Source organism: Sturnira hondurensis, unplaced genomic scaffold (assembly GCF_014824575.4).
Source record: "Sturnira hondurensis isolate 20B ecotype Veracruz unplaced genomic scaffold, ASM1482457v3 Scaffold0020119, whole genome shotgun sequence".
NCBI lineage: Eukaryota > Metazoa > Chordata > Mammalia > Chiroptera > Phyllostomidae > Sturnira > Sturnira hondurensis.
The window spans coordinates 1,109,659-1,122,790 of record NW_028092750.1 but is presented as its reverse complement, the minus strand read 5'-3'; the positions used below and the strand labels follow the sequence as shown (position 1 = coordinate 1,122,790).

At 44.5% G+C, this 13,132-nt stretch overlaps 1 protein-coding gene and 1 pseudogene across 1 annotated transcript in view; both read right to left on the bottom strand.

The window, feature by feature from the left end:
• The window catches only part of LOXL2 (lysyl oxidase like 2), a 97,466-nt gene that overhangs the window by 70,830 nt on the left and 13,504 nt on the right, over positions 1–13,132 (bottom strand). The window lies entirely within an intron of this gene.
• Positions 2,683–3,356, bottom strand: LOC118975034 (SIN3-HDAC complex-associated factor-like; annotated as a pseudogene).

Here is a 13,132-nt window from a genome sequence, read left to right as displayed (position 1 = left end):
GGGCCAGACGTGGACAGCGAATCTCCTAGGAGGCTGGGCACAAGCTCACCAAGTGGCCAGCTGCGGACAGCATCGGAGCAGTACCAGCCAGCTTCACAGCCGCACATCCAGAGGGGCCTCCAGCAGCACCAACTGCTGAGGTGAACTCTGTTCTGTTTTCTTTTCTTTTTTCTTTTCTAATAAGATTGAATTTATTCACTAATCTAGTGAAAGTATGTATATACACATATAAATATATATAAACATACTTTTGGGTTTGTATATTTATATATATTTTTTTATATGCACATATATATTTATTTATATATAAATTATATATATATAAACTTATATATATATATAAAATTCCAGAGAGAGGGAAGGGAGAAGGAAACCCCAGGCACAGCCTTGAACTGGTCTGGCAGAGGGCAAGGGTGTTTTTCTTTGGACATTCTAGAGGGGATGGGCTCTGAGGCAGAAGCCTGCCATCCTTCCAAAATTGCATAGCTTTTGAATAAAAGATTCCTTTCCTTTTTCACCAAACCTGTGCCTCCTGAATTCACCTATGGGTGGTGGGCAGCAGGACCCCCTCTCTGTTTGGTGCTGGGAGCCAACTCCCTGGCCGGGAATTGAACCCGTGATCTTTCGGTGCATGGGATGATGCTCCAACCAACTGAGCCACACTGGCTGGGCACCCAGGAAAAGCTTTGATTATAAGTATCTAACAGTATAAAAAATACAAAACAGATTTGTAGATTTCTAATATATTAATACAGGGTACATGACTACATAGAGTACATCTCACAGAGAGGCGGAAAGGGCTGAGGTCTAGAAATAAAAAAATACAGAAGTAGAGATGATCCGTATTATCCTACCACAACACTGCAGCCAAAATGTATCGAAAAAGAATCATTTCAGAATAACTCAGGAGGAAGGTGATAATGGCTGAGACTCGCAACGTGCTGTAAAGGCTGTGGGGGGCCGTCCAGCTAGCCGTGGAGTCTGCGCACACAGTGGCTTGTAGTTTCTTCCAAAGAGAATGTACAATTTTAAGTTTAGATTGAGAACTACAAAGCTACAGTGTGCCGTAAGAAGTGGCTCTCCTTACTGTTCTTTATACTATCCAAAACACAGCTTTAAAAATAAGAATGAAGTTATTTTATTATAAAGTAGGCAACTAATCTTCCCTCTTTATGAAAAGTGTGAACTGGTAATATATTTCGTGAACTTTTAGAAAAGAGGCAATGAGAGTACTTTGGTTTGGCTTTTCACAGAGATTTTAGAGTTGAAGGGCCCCAGGCTCAGGATTTATCACGTAACGTCCTGGCGTTCAGAAAGCCCGACTAAAAGAAGCCAAACCAAACCAGCCCGCTCAGCATTAACACACCTCGTCTCTTTTATTAGAGTTTTACTCTAATACATAGGGTGCAGCACAGATAACACCCCTTTTTATTACACAATCATAAGCATGTAATTCTGTAACAACAATAGCACACTCAAGTACACCCACCATGTGACATTTTAGGTGAAATGTTCAAATTAAAACTATAAATTATTACACCCATATTAGTACCCTACCAACCACACCGAAGCAGGTGTTACTTCTGCTGGACCCTGTAGTGGAAGAGCCCCAAACACAAATCCACTAAAACCCAGTGAACGAGCACTCCTCCCTGATGGAGCCTTCACACGGGCCAGCGGAAGTGACCCGCAGCCACAACCCAACGGCGCACTTTTCCGAGGGAGTCGCCAGCCAGTCGAGTCCCACAAACGAAAGTCAACCATTCACACAGTCGGCGAGCCCTTTGAGAAACGTGCCCAAGAAGCATTAACCTTTGTTATTTTTTATGCCCTCTTGACAGCTTGCACATTTTAATTTTCAGATAATTTAACATTTTTAATAGAGTGTGTTCTCTTACCACGTGGTGAAGCTTTGGTACTATTCGTGTAAGATTGCTTAGCCTAGAAACTTGACTTTTCCCTAAGAGGAGCTTTGATTCTGCTGTAGAAGTTTCATGTAAATTGAGATCTTCATCAAACGTCAACATGAGGAGGCGACACAGGATATAACACACATGTCCACTCACCTCTTTGTATATTTATCAGAAATCTCTCCGTCAAGGTATTTGCACCAGCAAGCTTAGTCTTTCCCGCCTACTATTCAGTAGTGTAGTTTTGAACATCAGAACCTTCATAAGCCCTTAATATTTCAAATTTATTAACAGTTACCTCTGGGGACAAGTCCAGGCTCACAAGCGATGATAAATGCATTATCATGAAGGAAAACAGGTGTGGTCAGCCACCTTTAAAGGTGCCCCAACCACTGCTTCTCAATGCAGAAAGACTAGAACTACACGTTTATCACCAACAAATCCTGTCCCTGTCCCCTGAAATTCCCCTGGTTCCATTCATCAGAAGGGCACTTAAAAGACAAGGACTGAAGAGCCCTTTACAGCAGCATTCAGCTTTCCTATGAAATACTCAGCATCTTAAATATTATGTACACGTCTTTTTTTTCTTTGGAGAAGCTAGACACTGGCTTCAGAGTTTGGGGAACTTGGGGAAGAGCAGGAAAAATAACCCATTCAGAGCTAGTCTAGAAATTGTCTTCTGGCAGAACAGCAGGTATTCGAGTTAAACATAGGACGGATAGTTTACTGCAGTGATGTTTTTCCAAAATGCAAATCGTTTTGTTTTCCCTTTCTACATAAACCTCAGTCCCCGCTCCTGAGTGGAGAGGGCCAGAGGCTCTGTGCCTGCTCCCCCAGCTCCTCAGCCTCTGCCTTCTTACTGCTGCAGGAAGGCCTGAACAGACTCGTGTCCGTGAGGACCTCCCCGAAACAGCCTTCAGAGGCAATCCCGCAGCACGCTTTCTGTCTATTCTGGTATGTGAGATCTGAAAAGGTAAAAAAATTGGTGTTCTCTGAGAGCCCAAAGCCGTCTCTGTCCAAGCCAACATCTGACTGGTTACTAGAATGGGGAGACTGAGCAGGGGAGGCACGTGAGGTGGCCCTGTGAGCATCAGAATTGTGACATTTAAATTCTTTCTGCCGTTTGTTTGCTGATCAGGTTGCTTCTTATGGTGTTTCAGGTGTAGTTTTCACCTTCTTTGGTTTCAGTGTAGTTTTTAGACTGCGTCCTGCCCTTGCACGGACCTCGTGATTCCAGTTTTGTTTTGTTTTGGACCAGCTGGCAGTTTCCTCCATCTTTTCACACCAGGACCCAGGCATTGCAGATGTCTCCTGAACAAGTCTCATGCAACCCAGAACAGCCCTGGAAGTCCTTTTCTTCGTGTTCACGGCCAGTGAGAACTCAGCTCTACACATACAGTAGCCTTCTACACTTCAATACGTCTTTGGCTTGTGAAAACCAAACATCTTCTCTTCTGGGCCAGCCCTTCCACACGCATTACATTCCTGGGGTGCAGAGCGTACGCCAGGACAATACCCCTTTAGTCACTCCCTCCTCCTCAACTGTCTTGTCTAGAAAGCTATTTTCTTTTCTTCTCTGTTTCCTTTCATATACCTTATTTTTCTCTTTCCCTTCTTTATTCATTTTTTTCTTTCCTATTTCCCCCATATTTCTTTTCCTATTCTTCATTTTTTCTCCCTTCTTTCCTTTCATAATTTTTCTTTTTCCTGTTCTTATTGTTTTTTCTTTTGTCTTTTATTTTCTTTCCTTTTCCGATTCATTTTTCTTGCTGTTGTTTTTGTTGTGGTATTTTGTTTTGTTTACATTTGTCTTGTTTTGGTCTGTCACCACCTGTACAACAGCCTGCAAGATGTGGTGGTCAGGGTTGAGCCTGTCAGTCAGCCAGCCTGAGGGTTGATCCCACCCATGAAGGAGCCAACAGCAAGCAAGACCCAATTACAGCAGGAGGGCCCACACAATCCACACAAAAGACATTCCTAGAGCATCCAGCTCCGGAGACCAAGCAGACCGCATCACTGGGTCCCACGAGATGCCTACTGCATAAGGCCACCTCATGGAGAAGAGGAGTCAGAGCAGGTCCATCTACCACATAGAAACAAACACAAAGAGACAGCTAAAGTGGGGAGACAAAGAAACAAGCCCCAAATTAAAGAGCAGGAGGACTCTCCAGAAAAAGAGCTAAATGAAATGAAGGCAAATAATTTACTATCAGAAAGAGAAACTAAGAAACCAATCCCATTTACTATGGCAACAACAACAACAACAACAAAATAAGGTACCTAGGAATAAATTTAACCAAGGAAGTAAAAAGACCTGCACTTGAAAACTTAGGACACTGAAGAAATAGAGGAAGACACAAACAAGGAGAAGCACAGACTGTGCTCATGTATTTAACATCATTAAAATGTCCATACTATGCAAAAACAATCTATAGATTCAATGCAATTCCTTTTAAAATACCACTGGCATATTTCATAGATCTAGAATAAATATTCCAAAAATTTATATGGAGCCAAAAAAGATCTTGAACAGCCTCAGCAATCTTGAGAAAGAAGAACAAAGTTGGAGGTGGCATAAGAACTTGATATAAAACTATATTACAATGCCATAGTAATCAAAACAGCATGGTACTGACATTAAAGCAGAGCTACTGATCAATGGAACAGAACAGAGTCAAGAAATCAACCCATACCTGTATGGCCAAAGGAGGCATGAGCATACAATAGAGTAAAATCAGTCTGTTCAGTAAATGGTGTTGGGGCCCTGGCCAGTGTAGCTCAGGTGGTTAGAGCATCATCCCATAACCAACAGATTGAAGGTTTGATTCCCATTCAGGCCACATACCTAGGTTTCAGGTTTGATCCCTGGTCTGTCGAATATAAGAGGTACATATGAGAGGCAACTGATGTTTCTATCTCTCTAAAAGCAATGAAAAAATGACCTCAGGTGAGGATAAAAAAATTAATTATAAAAATAAATGGTGCTGGGAAAATTGAACATGCACACAAAAAAATGAAATAGACCACCAGCTTACACTATACACAAGAATAAACTCAAAATGGATAAAAGACTTAAATGTAAGTTGCAAGGCCATAAAAATCCCAGAAGGAAACATAGGCAGTACAATCTCAGACATCTCCCATAGCAACATTTTTACCAATATATCTCTTCGGGTTAGGGAAACAACGGAAAAAATAAACAAATGGGACTATATCAAACTAAAAAGCTCTACACAGCAAAAGAGACCACCAACAATATAAAAAGGGAACCCACAGTATGGCAGAACATATTTGCCAATGATACATCTGATAAGGGGTTAATTTCCAAAATATATAAAGTACTTACACAACTCTACACCAGGAAGGCAAACGATGCAATCAAAAAATGGCCACAGAACCTGAATCACTAATCATCAGAGACACACAAATTAAAATGACAATGAGTTATCATCTCCCACCTGCCAGAATGGCCACCATCAATAAATCAACAAACAACAAGTGCTGGTGAGGATGTGGACAAAGGGGAACCCTAGTGCACTGCTGGTGGGAACACGGACTGGGGCAGCCTCTGTGGAAAATAGTGTGGAGTTTCCTTGAAATATTAAACATGAAACTGCTTTTTGACCCAGCAATCCCACTTACGGAAATATTCCCTAAGAACTCCAAAACACCAATGAGAAAGAATACATGCATCCCTATGTTCATACCACTGTTATTTACGATGGCCAAGATCTGGAAGCAGCCCCAGTGCCCGTGAGTGGATAAGTGGATAAAAAGCTGTGGTAGCTTACACAGTGGAGTACTAGGTGGCTGTAAAAAAGAGGGAACATTTACCTTTTACAACGATGGACCTGGAGATTCTTATGCTAAGCAAAATAAGCCAATCAAAGAAAGACAAATACCATATGATTTCACTTACATGTGTAATGTAACGAACAACATAGAACGATAAACAGAGCCAGAGACATGGACACATGGAACAGACTGACAGATCTCAGAGGAAAGGGGGTGGGGGCGGTAAAAGGGGGGAAAGAGATGAGCCAAAGAACGTATATGCATAGCCAATGGCTACACAGCGATGGGGGAAGGCCAGGGTAGGGGGTGCTGTGTGGAGGTAAGCAAAGGGAGGGGAGAGGGGGGACAACCGTAACAGCGCCAACAATAAAAAAGGAGATAAACTCCGTTTCAGGAACTCTCCACTGTAAAACTGCTTTTGCCCACCCCTGTGTATGTATCATCAGCACCAACAGCACTAGGGCACTGTTTCTCGGTTCTTGCGCTGTCTGGAATCGGAAAAGTACTATTTTCCATCGTGCTTTAGAAAGTCTAATAGGTGCATGGTGTGATCGTTACGTAACCGTCATAAGAAGTTAAAAAGAATGAATAAGTTAATACAGGGGAGGGGAGTGAAATTGTAAAAAAAAAATACCGATTAATCCCAAATTAAAGTAATGAGCTAGAGAAAAAGTAACACAGCACAGTTGTCACAATTAAAAAATAGCTGGATGGTGAATTTAAAACTAAATACATCAAGAATTAAATTAGATGAAGTAAATACTCCAATAAAAAGACAAAGATTGTCAGATTATTTAATAAAATAACATTACTTTCTATTTCTTACAGAAGGCACAGAGGTTTAAAGTAAAAGGACAGAAAAAGTTACACTATGCACACGTTAAGCAGAGAAGGCTTTTACAAAGTCAGATAAAGTCGACTTTAAGACAAAAAACATTACTGTAGACCAAAAGGAACAGTTCGTGATGCTGCAAGAGTCAGTCCACCAAGAAGATGCAATTCTTCTTAATTTGTACACATAGACTCAATATGTATGCAATAAACACTGACAGATTTAACAGGAAAAAAACTGAGCAATCTGTAAGCACAGTGGGAGGTTCTACAGATCTCTGTCAGTAACTGATAGAAGCAGGCAAAAATATCCGAGCACTGAGGATGTGAATGATGTGGTCAACAAACACGATCTAATCAACAAGGTTCTGTTGACTGTATTCAACAGCTACTGAAGACAGACTTCCAGTCTACATGCAAGACTGACCCAAGTGGACCCTAAGTTGGGTCATAAAGCAAGTCTCACCACATTCCATGAAACCACACAGAATATGTTGCCTGACTGTAGTAGAATTAAGCTATGAACCAACAATAAAAGAATATCTAAAAAACCCACCAATATTTGGAAACAAGATAAAAGGGGAAATATTACTGCATTCATTCACTTAATAAACACCATTATTATCCTCCGGAGGGTAATGGGGTACAGAGAGGTTGGGCAAGTTGCCTAAGGTTGCACTGGTGGTAAGTGGCAAACCAGGAACTGAGAGAGGCCAGTGGGCTGACCTGGGCTGTCCTTGACCACCGCGCTCCACTGCCCTGGCAGCTTCACCCAGTCCAGCCCAGGCCTCCTACTGGCACCAACACCCTGTCTGGACCTGGGAGTGTGCTGAGGGCAGGGAAGGCAGAGGCCAGGGTCGGGCAGGGGATGCAAACTCCTGTGGGTCCTGGGAAAGCAAGCCAGGTCGCTGTGGATGGGACCATGTTGCCTGGGTAACCAAGCACGTGCTCTTCTGCCCCTGTGCAAGATGGTGGCAATAGGAAGTGTTTACTCTGTGCATGCACAAGGCTAGCAAGATAATGAGATAAGAACTTTCGGCGGAGACGGAGGTATAGATAGACACACTGTGCCTCCTCGCACAACCAAAATAAGGACAACAACAATTTAGAAACAAAATAACAACCAGAACTGACAGAAAATTGAATTGTATGGGAGTCAGACAGCCAAGGAGCTGAAATAGACACATTCATCCAGACTGGTAGGCGGGGCGGAGTCGAGAGGCAGAGAGGAGAGGAGTCACGGCACAGAAAGCAGTGACACCGGACACGAAAGGCACCTGGGTGTGGGGTGGCAATGGGCAGACCCAGCAAGGCAGTGACTGAGAAGTAGGGCACCGTGTGTGATGTGGCTAACCACGAGGTGGCTAACCACGAGGTGACCGGGCAGTGGTCCCACATTCACTTGCAGATAACTGGGGAGTGAGATGGATCGTGCAACCCAGGTTCCCAGCGCTGAAAAATAAAGCCTCAAAACACTGATTGAAAATACCTGTGGGGGTTGAGGTGCAGGGAGAGACTCCCAGCCTCACAGGAGAGTTCGTTGGAGAGACCCACAGGGTCCTAGAACACACACAAGGCAATCCACTTGAGAACCAGCACCAGAAAGGCCCAGTTTGTTTGGGGGAAGTGGCGGAAGGGACTGAGGTACAACAGAGAGAGGAGCAAAGCGCCACTGTTCACTCTTGGACCCTGCCCCACATATAGCATTACAACCCAGAGACTTGGGTTGTCTCGCCTTCATGAACACCTAAGGCTCCGCCCCTCACATGTAACAGGTGCGACAAGACAAAAAAAAATGGCGAAAAGGAATAACAGATCAGAGCTCCAGAAATAATACAATTAAGCGACCAAGAGATAGCCAGCCTATCAGATACACAGTTCAAAACACTTGTGATCAGGATGCTCACAGAATTGGTTGAATTTGGTCACAAATGAGATGAACAAATGAAGGCTACACTAAGTGAAATGAAGGGAAATGCACAGAGAACCAACAGTGATGGGAAAGAAACTGGGACTCAGATCAATGGAGTGGACCAGAAGGAAGAAAGAAACATTCAACCAGAACAGAATGAAGAAACAAGAATTCAAAAAAATGAGGAGAGTCTTAGGAACCTCCAGGACATCTTTAAACTCTCTAACATCCGAATTTTAGGGGTACCAGAAGGGGAAGAGGAACAGCCACGAGTGGAAAACTTATTTGAACAAATAATAAAACAGAACTGTCCCAATCTGGCAAAGGAAATAGACTTCCAGGAAGTCCAAGAAGCTCAGACAGTTCAGTCCCAAAGAAAATGGACCCAAAGAGGAACACACCAAGGCACATCATCATTCAGTTACCCAAGGTTAAAATGAAGGAGAAAATCCCAGAAGCAGCAAGAGATAAGGGGACAGTCACCTACAAAGGAGTTCCCATCAGACTGTCAGCGGATTTCTCAAAAGAGACCTTACAGGCAAGAAGGGGCTGGAAAGAAGTATTCCAAGTCATGAAAGTCAAGGACCTACACCCAAGATTGCTCTATCCAGCAAAGCTTTCATTTAGAATGGAAGGGCAGATAAAGTGCTTCTCAGATAAGGTCAAGTTAAAGGAGTTCATCATCACCATGCCCTTATTATATGAAATGTTAAAGGGACTTATCTAAGAAAAAGAAGAATAAAAACATGTATAGTAAAATGAGAGCAAACTCACAATTAACAACCACACCTAAAATAAAAACAAACTAAGGAAACAACTAGATCAGCAGCAGAACCATAGAAATGGAGATCACATGGAGGGTTATCAGCAGGGGAGTGGGAGGAAGAGTGGGGGAAAGGTACAGAGAATAAGTAGCATAGACGGTAGGTAGAAAATAGACAGGGGGAGGGCAGGAATACTATGGGAAATAAAGAATCTAAAGAACTTAAAACACATGGACATGAAGTAAAGAGGGGAATGTGGCTGGGAAAGGGTGTGCAGGGTGGAGGGGAAAGAAAGGGGGGAAATGGGACAACTGTAATAGCATAATCCATAAAATATATTTTTTTAAAAGATCATTAGATAAGAGAGGGAAAGTCCTCTGACTCTCTCCCAGTACCAGACTGGGGAAGGGACCAGGGAAAGGCAGGCACATGCACAGTAGAAGCGAAAATGGTGGTGGAGTGGGGTGGGCGGGGTGGGGGAGCTGTGGGGCCGACTGTCACTCTGGCCAGGGGAATGAAGGGATTGGTTGGGAGGTGGATCCACCCAAAACATGGGAAAGTCTTACATTCCCATGTATAATGCACACCCACATTTTTTTGCCCAAGCTTTCAGAAAAATATTATTTCATTTTACAGTATGTAGATACAGAATTAGAATTACACATGCATAATGCGCATCCTTATTTTTTTCCAAAAAAAATTTGGGCTAAAAAGAGCACATGATACCCGGACAAATATGGCAACTGGTCATTCTGAGAAAGTACCTGGTCTGTCCCACACCCGAAACTAATATAAACCCAGGGAACAAAGAGACGCATCTTGCTCATTGCTGGCTTCTTGGGACCTGCACTCAGATGGTGCACTGGCAGGTCCTCTCTGTGGGCAACGAAATCTCAGCAGTCATGTGGCCCCACAGCCTCCAGGAGGAAATCTCTCTCACGTGTGCTAACCTGGTGGGACATTCGAGTTGCCTTTGCACACTCTCCAGCCCTGGAGCACGGAACTTTACAGCCTTAAGAGGCCACACGGCCAACGGCAGTGCTGGCACCACGTACTTCAGGCTTCAGGAGGGAGCCTGAAGTCAGACAGCAGCAAGAAGCAAGCTAAGCTACCTGGATGGCCACTTGGCAAACCACCTTAGGCTGTAAAGGGTGGTGACTTTAAAATGGAGCACGAATTCTGGGCACTGGCCTTTGTTTGGGTCTTGTGGAGGGTGCCTGGGTTTGTAGAGGAGATGAGCTTTGAGGCGGGAATTTCCTCGTCCTCCCAGATCCTTCAGCGTCTGAATAAAACCCTTTTCCTTTTTCTCAAGCCTCTGCCCCTAGAGTTTGCCCTTCGGTAGCAGTGGGCGGCTGAGCCCGCTTCAGCCTGGTGACGCTGCCGCCCATGGTCTCTGTCACATGAGAGCTGAGAGGCCTCAGGGTCATCTATTCTTATCTTAGAAAGAAATTTGTCAAAAGTGTTTCTTCATTAAACAACAATCTTAATCTCTGGATTTGCATATCTATAGGCTGCTCCACCCATCTTTGGGGGAGTCTCCAATTAGTGGGAATGGCCAGTGTCCAACTCCTAAATCTTTCTAGGAAGGTGATCCTGATACTTTGCTTCTTTAGTAGGGCCTTCTCCTACCCCTCACTCTGGGGAATTGTAAATGATTACACCCAGCTGCTTCTCGGCTCTTCTGAAAGGAACTTTTTTATGGCGCTTTGTTGTTGCTGCTTCTTATTGCCAAAGGTATACAAGCTGGTGATAAGAAGATGGAGAACGCCATAAGTAAAAGTAATTTGCAACACCACTCTCAGAGATGGCTGTTAGCAACATTGTAGTGTATGCCCCTCTGGCCTTCTCTCTGTACATACGTATTTGCTTTCTCAGATTAGAAGCATCCTTTACACAGTGCTTTGTAAACACTCGTCACACCTCCCAGTGCACTGCAAACATTATGCCTCATTGTTCTTTTACAAGATTTTCATTATCATCTTATTACTAATTTTTTTACTGCCATAAAGATGGTTGAAATGAATATCTTTGTAACTAAACTGTCCATAATCCTGGGATAAATTCCTAATAGTAAAATTGCTGGGTCAGAGGGCTGGTGAAAAAGGAACACTTTTGTGAAACTGTGTTAACGGCCCTTCAGACAGCCAGTGCTCATGTCACAGCAGGACACGGGCTCCCCACATCCTCCAACCTTCTACCTGTGGCCACATTTTCAAACCCCACTGATAAGCAGAAAAAGGTGTTTTGTTTTAAATAGCTTTTTTTTTTTTTGGTTACTAGTTGGGCTTTTATTTCCCCATGCTCCCTGGTAGATTGTATGGCTATGTTGGGAAATTATCTCTCCATGTGTGTTACCCCTTTTGCTATTAAATGTTCGTCTTTCCCTTACGACTTTATCAAATTCACGCAGCCCTCTGAAAGGAAAAACCAGCAGGTAGAAGCCAACGTCCAAAGCAGAGCTCCAGCAGACGGAGAGCAAAGTGTCAGGCCGCGCCCTTCAACGAGGGACCTTCATTCTACCACCGCGGCAGACCTGAGGCCTCGCCCACTCCCCTCAAGCACCAGTTTCGGTTCTGAGCTTGAGCTTGAGTTCGGACCCTCCTCAGCCCTGCTGGAGGGATCCGGAGGAAATCTGTCCAGGGTGGTCTCACCCCTGCCGCTCATCTGGTTCACCAGCGTGTTGGCAGCACGGGCCGCCTGCGACTCTGAGGATTGCATTTATAACCGAGCCCCAACGCCAAGTGCAGAGATGGGTGAGGCAAGGTCACGTGCAACTGCGGAGCGCTGGGGCCGGACACACTCTCCTGTCCATAATAGGAGCTTCGGGCCCTGTGGCTGGGGCAGCAGCTGCACACGTGAGCCCGGCAGGGCGCATGATTTACGTGACCAAGCCTCCCCACCCCCTCAGGAAAAGCCCGTGACGTTGTGCTTGGCTTTTCCCCAGAGCCCCAGCTGTGCTGGAGCCGCGCCCAGGGCAGGCGCCTGCGAAACAGGCGAGGTCAAGCCATTTCCTGGTTGAAGATGCTCTCTCTCTGCTGCAGTTGCGGGGAAGCAAGGGGCGGGGGCGGTTGCTGTGGGCCCTGGCCTAGTACATGTCAGGCATTTATTACAAACAGAGTGGACAGACTGATGGTTGCCAGAGGGAGGGCAGAGGGGTCTGCATGAAAAGGTGACGGGACTGAGAAGTACACATTGGTTGTTATAGAACAGTCATAGGGATGGATGTAAATTACAGTACAGGGAATACAGTCAGTAATACTGTAATAACTGTGTGGGGGCCAGGGGGTACTGGACATGTCAGGGGGAACACTCTGTAAAGTGTGTGATTGCCTACCCACTGTACACCTGAAACTAATACAAAATAGTATTGAATGTAAACTGTAACTGAAAAATAAAATTAAACAGCAGAACACAGAGCTCTCATACAAGTTTTCAATTTTAAATTTAAAAAAAGAAAGAAAAGCAAACAGGAGTGTACTATGTCTCTAATAAACAAATAAGGTGGATGCACCTTCAACCCTGCTAAACATCTGGTGACATCTGGATTGATGCGGGACACCTTCTCTCTCCTCTTCACACCTACTGTCAGTCCTGGCTCAGACTGCTGTATTTCTCTAACGACATCAAAGAGCCTGGAGGAAACCACAGCTGGGAGAGGTTTTAGACAACAGGAAGATCTATACTCAACATTTACCTGTGAAAACCTCCAAGGTCACGGGCAACGGAAGCAGAGTCTAGCCACTGAGATTGCACTGCCACCCATCACGGCCATTCCAGGACCACCCTCAACCCTGGCACAGCCAACACTTCTGTAACTCCTGAAGTCATACCAGACCAAGCTCCGGTGTCACCACCTCTGCAGGCATGCCGGGGAACCATCCACAGGACAAAGGCCCACCTGGGAGAGTAAGCTGTGAAGA